Source organism: Meriones unguiculatus, chromosome 9, assembly GCF_030254825.1.
Source record: "Meriones unguiculatus strain TT.TT164.6M chromosome 9, Bangor_MerUng_6.1, whole genome shotgun sequence".
Classification (NCBI taxonomy): Eukaryota; Metazoa; Chordata; class Mammalia; order Rodentia; family Muridae; genus Meriones; species Meriones unguiculatus.
This window is the reverse complement of record NC_083357.1, coordinates 17484349-17499313: the sequence shown is the minus strand read 5'-3', so window position 1 is coordinate 17499313 and position 14965 is coordinate 17484349.

Genomic DNA, 14965 nt, shown 5'->3' with positions numbered 1-14965 from the left:
GTTTAGGCCTGGAATTCTGGCAATGTATGTGGCCTCTGATCTTCATGGGGTTCTTCTGGGGTTTAAAATATTGGATAGGTTTCTGGCCAGGTAGGGGACTTCTGCCTGGTTTTCAGGAAGATGGCCTGGCCTCTGATGAGGTAGAACACTTTCACCAGAGTTGGGAACCAGGATGTTGTAATGAGGAAAAGAGAGGAGGGGTAGTTGGGGTTATATTGTCTGGGCATGGCTGTGGCAGAGGGTAGTGAAGGGGGGCTTATCTGGTTGCCAGAGAGCTGGCTTGGGCTCTGGTGAGATAGGAGGAGGAGGCTTCCATTTGGGGTATCAGCTGGATTATGGGGATGAGGAGAGGAAGGGAATTACCTATTTCTTCCATCATGTCTTCAACACCTGAGATTCTCTCTTCCATCTCTTGCATTTTATTGGTGATACTTGTGGGTATAGTTGGGGTTTTTCTGAGCAGGCAAGATCAGGGTGAAGAGAATAGACTTATCTGGGTTTCAAAATGCTGGCCTGGCATTTGTTTGGGTAGGAGGCTTTTATCAGAGATATGGGCCACGATATGGTTATGAGAACTGGGAAGTTGCAGTTATGCTGGGTGGGTGTGGGACATTGGAGGGTTGTGGTGATGGTGATGGTCATGATTTGCCAGGTTTTCAGGGAGCTGTTCTTGTCAGATGGCATAGAATATTTCTACCAGAAATGAGAGCTCAGATGTAATGATCAGAAGAGGAAGAAGTCTTTGGGGTGTTAGGGTTATATTGGGCAATCATCCAAGGTTAGGCAGCTATACGAAGTGTAGGCTTATTCTGTAATGATGAATTACAGCTCCAGGGAGTAAAAAGTGTGCATGCCACAATACACCAAGAAAATAAAATATTCTTCATAACCAAACTGGAGGAAGACTCCTAGGCATCCTTCATCCTCAGGGCCACATGTTAATAACATGGCTTCCTATTCTACAGAAGAGAAATTACTTTCAAAGACAATTTTTGAAGAAAAAAGAATACTGAATTGGCTAAAAGTTTCCATTTACACTATGATTGACCGTATAATATGCACTATGCTTATTTTCATAACTCCACATCCCTATGGGAATTCTTCATATTCTCTTCTGTGTTATTAGCTTGAAAGATCTTCTCAAGATATAAATCCAGGCAGTATGATTTCTTTTTTTTTTCTTTTTTTTTTTTTCAATGCAGTTTATTCAGAAACCTTGAACAATCATCTGACCCTGGGGAAAGCCAGCCCACAGCTTAAATAGCCTCTGGGTAGCCAACCCAGGCTTGCCACGTGGGCAATGTAGATAGGTCCACATACATGGAAGCAAGCCAGATCCTCAGCCTTAGCCAAATGTGGAATTGTTCCTGACAGAGAGCACTCACCATCGGGAAGGTGGAAGGCGGAAACCAGCTCCATCTTTAAGGCATAGCATTCCGCAGCTCTCTACAGTTCCCCCTTTTTGTTTTAGATGCATCAGGCAAGAGTAGAGGTCTGATCTCTGATATTAGAAATAAATTGGGACTTTGTACCTATGTTCGTTTAGGTGTCATTCACCCAAAGAGCATCAGACCCGTCTGATACCTTTTTCTCAGAGGCGGGACCTGGGGCATCAACCTGCATGCAACCAGACATGCTCTTCTCTGGGTCCAAAGCGGCTGACCCTGAGTGCAGTGCTTAGCCTCGCATCCTGAGCGTAACATTTTAGCTTTTTATGGTATCCAACCATGCTTGGGGAGAATGTCCTGCTTCAATGGCTGTAAAGGCCTGAATGATCAAGGCTGCATCACACTGTTGTGAGACTCTAATCTTGCATATATACCACAGGCAAACCAAGGAGACCAACACCAGAAGGCCTGCTAACGCTCCCATGCCCGCCCATTCCTTCAGATGATTCATGGCTGCAGCAATCCATGATGATAATCCTGTGGCTAGTCCTGCATCCACTCTGATAGAATTTACTGTGACAATGGCCACTCTCAGCTGCTCCATCGTAGTATCGAATTCTCCAGTCCAATTACCTAAAATATAGCTCGACAATTGTTTAGACAGATTTGCAGCACAGGAAAAATTCTCATGTTATATGCTAGTGACTCAAAGTCCAGCATATTTTCATTGACAGCCAAGTTGAGCGATTTGCCATAGGGTATCAATTTGCTCCTGCACGCGGTCAATCCTCTGATTGAATACCATCAAGCTTACTTTTTTTTAATTCTTTGAGAATTTTGTGCATGCATACAATGCAGTATGATTTCTTTTCAGGAATTTTCTTCCATAACTATAAAAAAATAAACTTAGTAATAACATTACAATACTTCTAAATTTAAATATTTCATCTCAATTCTGTCCCATAAGGAAATCTCCTTTTAAACAGAAAAAAAAAATACGATCAACACAGAAAAACAAGTTGGGAGGGAAAAGGACCCCTTGTTGTGCTCTATGAGATCCCATTCTTTTTTTTTTTTAATTTTTCATCAATTACACTTTATTCATTCTGCATCCCCCCATAAGCCCCTCCCTCCTCCCCTCCCAATCCCACCCTCCCTCCTCCCTCTGCTTGCATGCCACTCCCCAAGTCCACTAATAGGGGAGGCTCTCCTCTCCTTTCTGATCTTAGTCTGTCAGTTCACATCAAAAGTGGCTGCATTGTCCTCTACTATGGCCTGGTAAGTCTACTCCCCCCCAGAGGGAGGTGATCAAAGAGCAGGCCAATCAGATTATGTCAGAGGCAGTCCCTCTTCACATTACTATGTAACCCAATTGGACTCTGAACTGCCCTGGGCTACATCTGTGCAGGGATTCTGGGTTATCTCCATGAATAGTCCTTGGTTGGAGTATGAGTCTCTGGCCTTACACCCATGAGAATGGCCAAGATCAAAAACTCAAGTGACAACACATGCTGGAGAGGTTGTGGAGAAAGGGGAACCCTTCTCCACTGCTGGTGGGAATGTAAACTTGTACAACCACTCTGGAAATCAATCTGGCGCTTTCTCAGACAACTAGGAATAGCGCTTCCTCAAGATCCAGCCATACCACTACTGGGCATATATCCAAAAGAGGCTCAAGTACACAAAAAGGACATTTGCTCAACCATGTTTGTAGCAGCTTTATTTGTAATAGCCAGAAGCTGGAAACAACCCAGATGCCCCTCAACTGAAGAATGGATGCAGAAATTGTGGTACATCTACACAATGGAATATTACTCAGCAATGAAAAATAAGGAAATCATGAAATTTGCAGGTAAATGGTGGGATCTGGAAAGGATCATCCTGAGTGAGTTGTCCCAGAAGCAAAAAGACACACATGGTATATACTCACTCATATAGACATACAACATAGGACAAACCCACTAAAACCTGCGCATCTAAAGAAACTAAGCAAGAGAGAGGACCCTAACTAAAATGTCCAATCCCCATCCGGAAAGGCAAAGAGGATGGACATCAGAAGAAGAAGAAAACAGGAAACAACCTAGGAACCTACCACAGAGGGCCTCTGAAAGCCTCTGCCCTTCAGACTATCAAAGCAGATGCTGAGCCTGATGGGCAACTGTTGGGCAGAGTGAATGGAATTTTAGGTAAGAACTGGGAAATAGTAAGAGATCCCATTCTTAAGATAACTGTTTCAGTTGCTCTCCAAATTATGTGGGCCACCATCCACTTCACTCTGAGTCTAATTTGATTTGTGGTTCAATCACTTAGAAGTAACTGTCATTACAAACAAACAAGCAAACAAACAAAAATGTATTCTATGAGTCTCTGCATTGGAAAAAAATTCCAAACTTTTGTGTTAAAATAGAATCTCTGCTAAGGTATCAAAAATAACCTAAAGCTGAATATTGATAAAGTAACGATCAGAGTACTAAATGCCAGTTGCAGAAAGGCCAAAGTATAATTCTTTTTCTTTATGCTTCACTGTGGGGAACTCAAGAGCATCAAGTAAGCCCAATGAGCCAGATAGAAATACAGCCAGAGTCTAGTGTAACCCAATATTCAGTTCCTATCCATGCTGCTCCCACTGCTTCTATCTCTAAGGAAAAATGGTCACACTGAAGTTTGTTAGGATTCAAGTACCCAGATTTGTGGAGATGTCAATTCAAATGATCCTAGTGCTTTTTTTCTTTTTCTTTTTCTTTTTTTTTTTTCTTAATTAAGATCTTAGTGCATTCATTGGAGAAACAGGTAAGGGTTTTCTTTTAAATTCAACTGAAGTTTTTTATAGAATTGCCATGCTTCCAGGAAAGAGTTAACCTTTTGGCTAAGAAAGGTTTTTCTGCCTTTCACTCTGATCCTTCTTTTCCAATCTAAAGTCCTGTTTTTGCTTAGTAATAAAGCCACAGCTGTAGAAAGGGGACTAGGAGACACTTTGTAACAGATACCACCATCTCCTGATAAGCTGAGGTCCTTCTAGAAGAGTTAGGGTTATTTACATAATAGAACTTTAAATCAAGCTGAGCTTAACTAACTCTTGCTGTCCTCTTTATCTTGCCTTCTATATCTACCTACTCTAATGATTCTTGTCTATATGACTGTGAAACTTCAGACAATGAGAGAAGGGGCTTTCTAGTAAGAGTAACAATCTGTTTTAGAATTCAGTCTGAACTTGAGCAAGCAGGCACAGTCTATATGGCTCTAAACTATCATAATATAGCCAAATGTCAGTGGTAGTCTGAGACTCTTGGAATATCTATAGTTAGGAAAACATTACCTCTCAGCTGCACATGAGGGAGAATGTGCGCATAATGCTTCTATGTGATGATGCTCAGCATTACCTGGCTGCCTCAAGTTATTTGGAGATAAAGATGGGGATAACAGGAAGCATAGGAGAGTTTGATCATGAAGAAGAAAGAGGAACAATACTTCTGCTCCATCAAATTGCCCTGCAAGTCTTGTATGCAGGACAAATGATGGGTTAACGTTTTTGTGGGTAGGTTTATGTTCCAATCCTTCCATTGAAAGTCTCGTTTACATGAGATGTCAGGTTCAGGCTCCATATCTCCCATTGCTAGGAGTATTAGCTAAGGTCATCCTCATAAACTCTTGGGACTTTGCATTATTCTAGGTCTAGCTCATCCCAGAACTCTCTCCTTCCATCCTACCTCCCACCTCATCTCTACTATTCTTACCACACCCTCCCCAACCCAACACCTTCCCTTCATCGACCCCTGATGTCTAATCTATTTTCCCTTCTCTCTGAGATTCAAGTGTCCTCCCTTGGGCACTCCTTGTTACACAGCTTCCTTAGGTCTGCGGTTTGTAACATCATTATCCTGTATTTTATGACTAATATCAACTTATGGTGAGTACATACCATTTTTGTCTTTCTGGGTCTGGGTTACCTCACTCAGGATGATTTTTGTTTTGTTTTGTTTTGTTTTGTTTTTTAGTTCCATCCTTTTGTCTGCAAATTTTATGATGTTGATATTTTTCAGGGTTGAGTAATATTCCATTGTGTAAATGTACCACATTTTCTTTGTAAGTTCTTCAGTTGAGAAACATCTAGGTAGTTTCCTGTTTCTGGCTATTATGAACACAGTTGCCATGAATACTATGAACATAGCTGAGCAAGTGTTCTTGTGGTGTGGTGGAGATTCCTTTGAGTATGTGTCCAGGAGTGGTATAGCTAGGTCTTGAGGTAGTTCTATTCCTAATTTTCAGAGAAACTGCCAAGTTGATTTCCAAAATAGTTGTAAAAGTTTGTATTCCCATTGACAATATAAGCATGTTCCCCTTCCTCCACATCCTAGCCAACAATGAATGTTGCTTGATTTTTTGATTTTAGCCATTCTGATGCATTTAAGATGGAATCTCAGAGTTGCTTTAATTTGTATTTCTCTGATGTCTAAGGATATTGAACATTTCTTGATGTGCTTCTCAGACATTAAAGATTCCTTTGTGGAGAATCTTTGCCTCATTCTTAATTGGTTCTTTGGTTTGTTGATGTCTAGCTTTGCACATACCGAAGCACAATAAAGGCAATATACAGCAAGCTGATAGCCTTCATCAAATTTAATAAAGAGAACCCTAAGCCAATGCAACTAAAGTCAGGGACAAATCAAGGCTTTATACTCCCTCCTTACCTATTAAACATAGTATGTGAAGTTCGAGCTAGATGAATAATACATCTAAAGGCAATCAGGAGGATACAAATTGCAATGGAAGAATAAAAGTATCGCTATTTGCAGATGACATGAAAGTATACATAAGGGATACCAAAATTTTTACCAGTGACCTCCTACAGCTGACAAACACCTTCATCATAGTGCCTGAACACAAAATTAACTCAAAAAAAAATCAGTAGCTATCCTATATGCAAACAATAAAAAGGCTGAGAAAGAAATTAGGGAGGTGGAGATCCAAGATGGCAGCAAGCAGCACACACTGTTATCTGAGGGGCACAAGTTCCAAATTACTGAAACTGATGAGTGGAGGGGCAGCTGAAGCCAGAACATCAACATTGAGGTTTCTTGGGCAAGAGGGGACAACAAGTGAACTGAGATCATTTGGATCCAGGTCACCCGCAGAGTTCTCCAGGGACTGAGAAAGGTGGGTATTCAACCCCCCTGCACTTCCCCTTAACAGGCCTCCCTCCTCAGCAGAGGCGGTACAAAGTGCCTGCTGCTCCTGCTTGGGAACCGGGACAGCAGAGGCAGGCCTCCCAGTTCAGGCAGCTGTCTGTACAAGCCTCCCAGGTCTGCAGCCGCGGTGGCTGGCAGCTATATGGACCTCACAGCAGGCCACTGTGCTGGGCTCCAGGTCTGTGAGTGGCTGTTCAGGCTTCCCAGGGCCTCCCAGCAGACAAATGTATTGGCCTCCAAGGTCAGCAGGATGGCAGGTGGCCCTAACAGGAGTCTCCATGCTTCCTGACTGAGACAACAGAAGTGGCTACCCCAAGTAAGGGTCTACCTGCCCAGCAAACAGTGGACACCACTGAGCTGACAAATCTCCTACACTATCATTGGCCCCTGCAGGTCCAAATCTGAGCGTAGAGAACAGGGGGATCCCCTGTGCTTTCTGATTAGGCCTGTGAGTGAGTGAGTGTGCAGTCAAGTGAGCGAGTGCAGAGACCAAGATCAGAGTCCCTCCACACTAGCAGCCAAACATCAGATTCCTCCCACCAACACACCCACTCTGGGCAACACAGGGATTCTTGGGACAGCATTCTCAACATTGAAACCCCTAATCTGTGGCTCTAACAGTGAAGTCCAGGCAAACAATTCCTGGAGCCAAGAGATATCTGAATACTAGAAGGATAGTATGACAGGCCTGTAGGTCATTGAGGTATTCAGAGAAACTGCACATGCATATTGCACCACTGAACAGCATCAGTACCTGGACCCCCTCCAGCATTTAAGCACCACAACCCAGGCATCTACATTCTCTAGCACCCTGTCCTTCAGGACACACTTCCAGTCACATGTCTGTATTTGCTCACCCACACTTGTGCACCTGCATCTGCAACATCCCTTCCTTACGTACAGCAGAAACACCAACACACACACTCAAACCAGTGGATCTCTCTCATCTTCCCTGAAGAATACTCCAGACACCAGAGAAAGACGGACCCAGTTTGAAGCACAGACCCCAGGAACAAATAGTGAAAGTTATGGATAAAGAGATGGCTAGAGGTCAAGGTAAGAACACATCCAACAAAAATCACGACATCATGGCATCACCAGCATCCCCCCAAAATAATGGATATTTTAGTTCATTGGGAACACGGGAAAATGATTTTAAAGCTATGCTAATCCAGTTATTAGAGACACAAGGGGTCTTTTCTGAGACTGATACTCCAACCAAGGACCATTCATGGAGATAACCTAGAACCCCTGCACAGATGTAGCCCATAGCAGTTCAGTGTCCAAGTGGGTTGCATAGTAATGTGAACAGGGACTGTCTTTGACATAATCTGATTGGCCTGCTCTTTGATCAATCCTCCTTTAGAAAGACAGATGGGATGTGCATTGAACATATGACAGGAGTCTACTGAGCGCATCTGAAAGACTCTAACTAGCAGTGTTTTCAAAGCAAAGACTCATGACCAAACCTTTGACAGTACAAGGAATCATAAGAAAGAAGGGGAGTTAGTCTGATGGGGAAAGGATAGGAGCTCCACAAGGACCAAATATATCTGGGCACAGGGTCTTTTCTGAGACTGACATTCAACCAAGGAGAACCTCCACTCAGATGTAGCCTGTGGTATCTCAGTAAGCAATTCGTTTCCCAAAGTGAGGGGAACAAGGACTATTTCTAACAGGAACTCAATGACTGGCTCTTTGGCCTCCCCACCCCCGAAGGGAGGAGCAGTCTTGTTAGTCCACAGAGGAGGGCTTTGCAGTCAGTCCTGAAGATACCTGATAAAACAGGATCAGATGAATGGGGAGGAGGTCCCCCCCATCAGTGGACTTGGAAAGGGGCACGGTGGAGATGAGGGAGGGAGGGAGGGACTGGGAGGGAATATGGGATCGGGACATGGCTGGGATACAGAGTTAATAAAATGTAGCTGATAAGAAAAAAATAAAATTAAAAAAAAAAAGAAATTTGCAGGTAAATAGTGGGACCTGGAAAGGGTCATCCTGAGTGAGTTGTCCCAGAAGCAAAAAGACACACACGGTATATACTCACTCATATAGACATACAACATAGGACAAACCCACTAAAATCTGTGCATCTAAAGAAACTAAGAAAGAGAGAGGACCCTAACTAAAACCGTCAATCCCCATCCTGAAAGGCAAAGAGGATGGACATCAGAAGAAGAAGAAAACAGGAAACAACCTAAGAACCTTCTACAGAGGACTACTGAAAGCCAGAAGAAGAAAACAGGAAACAAACTAGGAACCTACCACAGAGGGCCTCTGAAAGCCTCTGCCCTACAGACTATCAAAGCAGATGCTGAGCCTGATGGGCAACTGTTGGCAGAGTGAATGGAATTTTATGTAAGAAGTGGGAAATAGTAAGAGCTGGAGAGGACAGGGTTTCCACAAAGAGAGCAACAGAACAAGAAAATTTGGGAAGAGGGACTGCCTCTGACATAATCTGACTGGCCTGCTCTTTGATCACCTCCCCCTGGGGGGGAGCAGCCTTACCAGGCCACAGTAGAGGACAATGCAGCCACTTTTGATATGAACTGATAGACTAAGATCAGAAAGGAGAGGAAAACCTCCCCTATCAGTGGACTTGGGGAGTGGCATGCATGCAGGAAGAGGAGGGAGGGTGGGATCGGGAGGGGAGGTGGGAGGGGCTTATGGTGGGATACAAAATCAATAAAGTGTAATTAATTAATAAAAAAACAAAAAAAGAAACCCCAATAAAATAAATTGGATTTTTAAAAATGAAAAAATATCTAAGAATAACAAAGACAGGTGAAAAAAATAATAAAAAGATTCCAACCTCCAAAATCCAGAAAATATTTTGAAAAAAATCATAGAAGAAAAATTTCTCAACTTAAACAAAGAGATATCCATAAACCTACCAGAGGCCTACAGAACACCAAACAGACTAGACCAGAAAAGAAATTCCTCACATCACATAATAGTCAAAGCACTAAATCTGCAGAACAAAGAAAAGATATTAAAAGCAGTCAGGGAAAAAGGCCAAGTAACATATAAAAGTTGAACTAACAGAATCATACCAGACTTCTTAACAGAAACTATGAAAGCCAGAAGAGCCTGAAATGTCATGAAGACTTTAAGGGACCACAGATGCCAACCCAGACTACTATACCCAGGAAAGCTTTCAATTAACATAGACGGATAAAACAAAACATTCCATTACAAAACTAAATTTATGCAACATCTGCACAGCAAACCAGCCCTACAAAGATACTAGAAGGAAAACTCCAATCCAATGAAAACAACTTCACCCAAGAAAACATAGGATACAGATAATATCCCAACAAAAAAATAAAAGAAAACAAACAATAAAACACAGTAAGACCACCGACTCCAATATAAAAAGAACTAACAGTCATTGGTCACTGTAATCTATCAGCATCAAGGGACTCAACTCTCCAATAAAAAGACACAGACTAACAAAATGGGTGTAGAAACAGGACCCAACATTCTGCTGCATCCAAGAAACACACCTATGCAACAAAGATAAACTCTACTTCAGAATAAAGGGCTTGAAAAATGTTTTTTTTTTAAAGCAAATGGACCCAGAAATCAAGCTGGGGTAGCTAACCTAATATCTAATAAAATATCCTTTCAATAAAAAATAATCAAAAAAGATGAGGAGGAACACTTCATTCTCATCAAAAGAAAAATCCTACAGGAGGACATCACAAACCTAAACATCTATGCCCCAAACACAAGACCAACTATATTAATAAATGAAACATTATTAAAGCTGAAATAACACATAGATCCCATAACCTTACTAGTGGGAGACTTCAACACTCCACTCTCTCCAAGGGACAGATCATCGAGACACCTAAACAGGGAAATGAGGGCACTTACAGAGGCCCAAAATCAAATGGACCTAATTGATGTCTACAGAAATTTTCACCCAAATTCAAAAGAGTATACTATCTTTTTGGCACCTCATGGGACCTTCTCCCAAATAGACTGTATAGTTGGTCACAAAGCAAGCCTCAGCAGATAAAAAAAAAAAAAAAAAAAAAGATTGAAATGATACCTTGTATCCTATCTGACCACCATTGAATAAAGCTGCACCTCAACAACAAGAGAAATAGAAAAAGGCTGTACACACATGGAAAATGAACAACTTGCTACTCAATAACAACTGGGTTAGGGAAGAAATAAAGAAAGAAATTAAAGACTTCCTAGAATTCAATGATAATAAAGGCACAACATACCCAAAATTTTGGGACACAATGAAAGCAATACTAAGAGGGAAATTCATAGCACTAAGTGCCTGCAAGAAGAAAGTGGAAACATCACAAACAAGCAACTTAATAGCTCACCTGAGAGCCCTAGGGGAAAAATAAGCAGACACACCCAAGAAAAGTAGAAGCCTGGAAATATTCAACCTTGGGGATGAAATCTATCAACTAGAAACAAATAAAACTACTCAAAAATCAATGAAACCAAGAGCTGGTTCTTTGAGAAAATCAACAAGAGAGACAAACCCTTAGCCAAACTAACTAAAAGGCAGAGAGAAACTATTCAAGTAAGAAAAGTCAAAGAATCTTTAAAATAATAAGGCACTTTTAAATGCCATATTCTGTAGGTCTCTGAAGTTTTTGAAGACTACCTACCTCTATGTAATCGATCTGTCTACAAAATCATATCTATCTGTTAAACCTAGGACATATACTCCTGTGATAAATTAGACTAATGTCTGACATGACTATGAGTTAAATAACTAGCAATTAACTTGCATAACCTAATACCCTAACAAGTTTTTAATGGCAGTTTAAAAGTATTGGAAGTAACCTTGAATTTGTATCAATATACTAACGCTTATACCAATGTATCAAAAATAGACTTATTTTTGCATCAATATACAAAATTCTCTACCAATGAGGTAAAAATAACCTTATTTGAGAATAACAAATAAAATCCTAAATTGAGTAGATTAATAATCTACCTTTTTTCTATTCCTATAAGATATACCTATATATTCCTTATTTCACTTTAAATAAGACCATTAATAATAAACACCTCACAATGACAATAAAATTTCATAAATCAACTAGCCACCATGTTGTGCAATAGGAGGAGCCAAAGGACAGGAAAGACAGGAGGAGCTAGAGGGCAGGAAATGAGTGGGAGGAGAAAGGGTGAGGAGAGCTAGTAGTGCAGAGTTGGAGGAGAGATCTTAGAACTATGTGGAGAGATAGACTGGACCTAATATATCACTAAAAGCAAGTATAATGTAGGAAATCTAAATGTTAGGAAACTATGAGGGCTTGGAGGTTTAAGAGGGAGTAACTATTGCCCAGCATTGTGTTCTAGGTTAACTAAATAAAAAAAAAAAAAAAAGAAAAGTCAGATACAAAAAGGGGGACATAACAGACACTGAGAAAATCCAAACAATCATTAGGGCTTACTACAAAAGCTTATATGCCACAAAATCTAAATGAAATGGCCAGTTTTGTCGATAGATTTCATTTACCAAATTTAATCAAAATCAGGTAAATAGAATGAATAGTCCTCTATCCCCCAAGGAAATAGAAGCAGTCATCAAAAGTCTCCCATCCAATAAAAAGCCCAGGGCAAATGGTTTCAGGGCAGAATTCTACCAGACCTTCAGAGAGGAACTAACTCCAATTCTCTTCAAACTATTCCACAAAACAGAAACAGAAGGAACATAACCAAACTCATTCTATGAAGCCATAGTCACCTTGACACCAAAACCACACAAAGAGCTCCCCCAAAAAAGAGAACTTCAAATCTATCTCTCTTATTAACATTGATGCAAAATACTCAATAAAATACTTGCAAACAGAATCTAAGAACACATAAAAGATATTATCCACCATGACCAAGTAGGCTTCATCCCAGGCATTCAGGGGTTGTTCAATATATGGAAATCCATTAATGTAATTCACCATATAAACAAATTGAAGGAGAAAAACCACATGATCATCTCCTTAGATGCCGAAAAAACTTTTGAGAAAATCCAACACCGATTTATGTTTAAAGTCTTGGAGAGATCAGGGATAAAAGGCACATACCTTTTATATATTAAATATATTAAAGACAATATACAGCAAGCCTATAGACAACATCAAACTCCATGGAGGGAAAATTAAATCAATCCCACTGAAATCATGGACAAGGCAAGGCTGTCCACTATTTCTGTATCTCTTTAACACAGTACTTGAAGTCCTAGCTAGAACAATAAGACAACTAAATGAGATTAAGAGGACACAGATCAGAAAGGAAAACATCAAAGAATCACTATTTGTAGATGATATGATAATATACATGAGTGAACCCCCAAATTCACCCAGAGAAATCCTTCAGCTGATAAATACCTTCAGCAATGTGGATGGACACAAAATTAACTAAAAAAAAAAAAAAAAAAAAAAAAAAAAAAAACAGAAGCCCTCCTGTATACCAAATACAAAAGGGTGGAGAAAGAAAATAGGGAAACAACACCTTTCACAATAGCATCTAAGAACAGAAAGTACCTTGGTATGTCTCTAACCAAGCAAGTGACAGACCTGTTTGAAAAAAAAATCAAGTCTCTGAAGAAAGAAATTGAAGATTTCAGAGATGGAAAGATCTCCCATGCTCATGTACTTGTAGGATTAATACAATGAAAATGGCCATTCGGCCAGAAGCAATGTACAGATTCAGTGCAATTCTTATCAAAATACCAACACAATTCTTTACAGACCTTGAAAGAAAAATTCTCAACTTCATATGGAAAAGCAAAAAACCCAGAATTTCCAAAACTATCTTATACAACAGCAGATCATCTGGAGATGTCACCATCCCTAATCTCAAGCTGTATTGCAGAGCAATAGTAATAAAAAAAATGCATAGTACTGGCATAGAAAGAGAATGGTAAATCAATTGAACCAAATAGAAGACACAAAAATATACCCATACATCTATGGATACTTGATTTTTGACAAAGAATCCAAAACCATTCAATGGAAAAAAGACAGCATCTTCAACAAATGGTGCTCATCCAATTGGATATCTACATGCAGAAAAATGAAAATAGATCCTTATTTATCACCTTGCAGAAAACTAAAGTCCAAGTGGATCAAATGCCTCATCATAAAGCCACACACACTAAATCAGTTAGAAGAAAAAGTGGGGAAGAGCCTAGAACTCATTGGCACAGGAGACAATGACCTGAACAGAACACCAATAGCAGAGGTTGTAAGATCAACAGTCAATAAACAGGACCTCATGAAACTGAAAAGCTTCTGTAAAGCAAAAGACACTTTTGTCAGAAAAAAAAAAAACAAAAACAAACAAACAAAAAAAAAAAAAACAGCTTACAGATTTGGAAAGGATCTTCACCAATCCTATATATGACAGAGAGCTAATATATAGACTATATAAAAAAAAAACAAAAGAAGTTAAAAAGCAACAAATGAAGGAATCCTATTAAAAAATGTGATACTGAGCTATACAGAGAATTCTCTGTAGAGGAATATAGAATGGCAGAGAAACTCTTAAAGAAATGGTCAATGCCCTTAGCCACCAGGGAGATGCAAATCAAAAGTACCTTGAGATTTTACCTTACACCCATCAGAATGGCCAAGATGAAAAACTCAATTGACAATGCATGCTGGAGAGGTTGTGGAGAAAGGGGAACCCTCTTCCACTGCTGGTGGGAATGTACACTTGTATAACCACTCTGGAATTCAATCTGGTGCTTTCTCAGACAACTAGGAATAGCGCTTCCTCAAGATCCAGCCATACCACTACTGGGCATATATCCAAAAGAGGCTCAAGTACACAATAAAGACATTTGCTCAACCATGTTTGTAGCAGCTTTATTTGTAATAGCCAGAAGCTGGAAACAGCCCAGATGCCCCTCAACTGAAGAATGGATGCAGAAACTGTGGTACATCTACACAATGGAATATTACTCAGCAATGAAAAATAAGGAAATCATGACATTTGCAGGTAAATGGTGGGACCTGGAAAGAATCATCCTGAGTGAGCTGTCTCAGAAGCACAAAGACACACACAGTATATACTCACTCATATAGACATATAACATAGGATAAACCTACTAAAATCTGTACATCTAAAGAAACTAATCAAGAGAGAGGACCCTAACTAAAATGCTCAATCCCCATTCTGAAAGGCAAAGAGGATGGACATCAGAAGAAGAAGAAAACAGGAAACAACCTAGGAACCTGCCATAGAGGGCCTCTGAAAGCCTCTGCCCTGCAGACTATCAAAGCAGATGCAGAGACTTATGGCCAACTGCTGTGCATGGAATCTTATGTAAGAGGTGAGAAATAGTAAGAGCTGGAGAGGACAGGAACCCCACAAGGAGAGCAACAGAACCAGAAATTTTGAACACAGGTA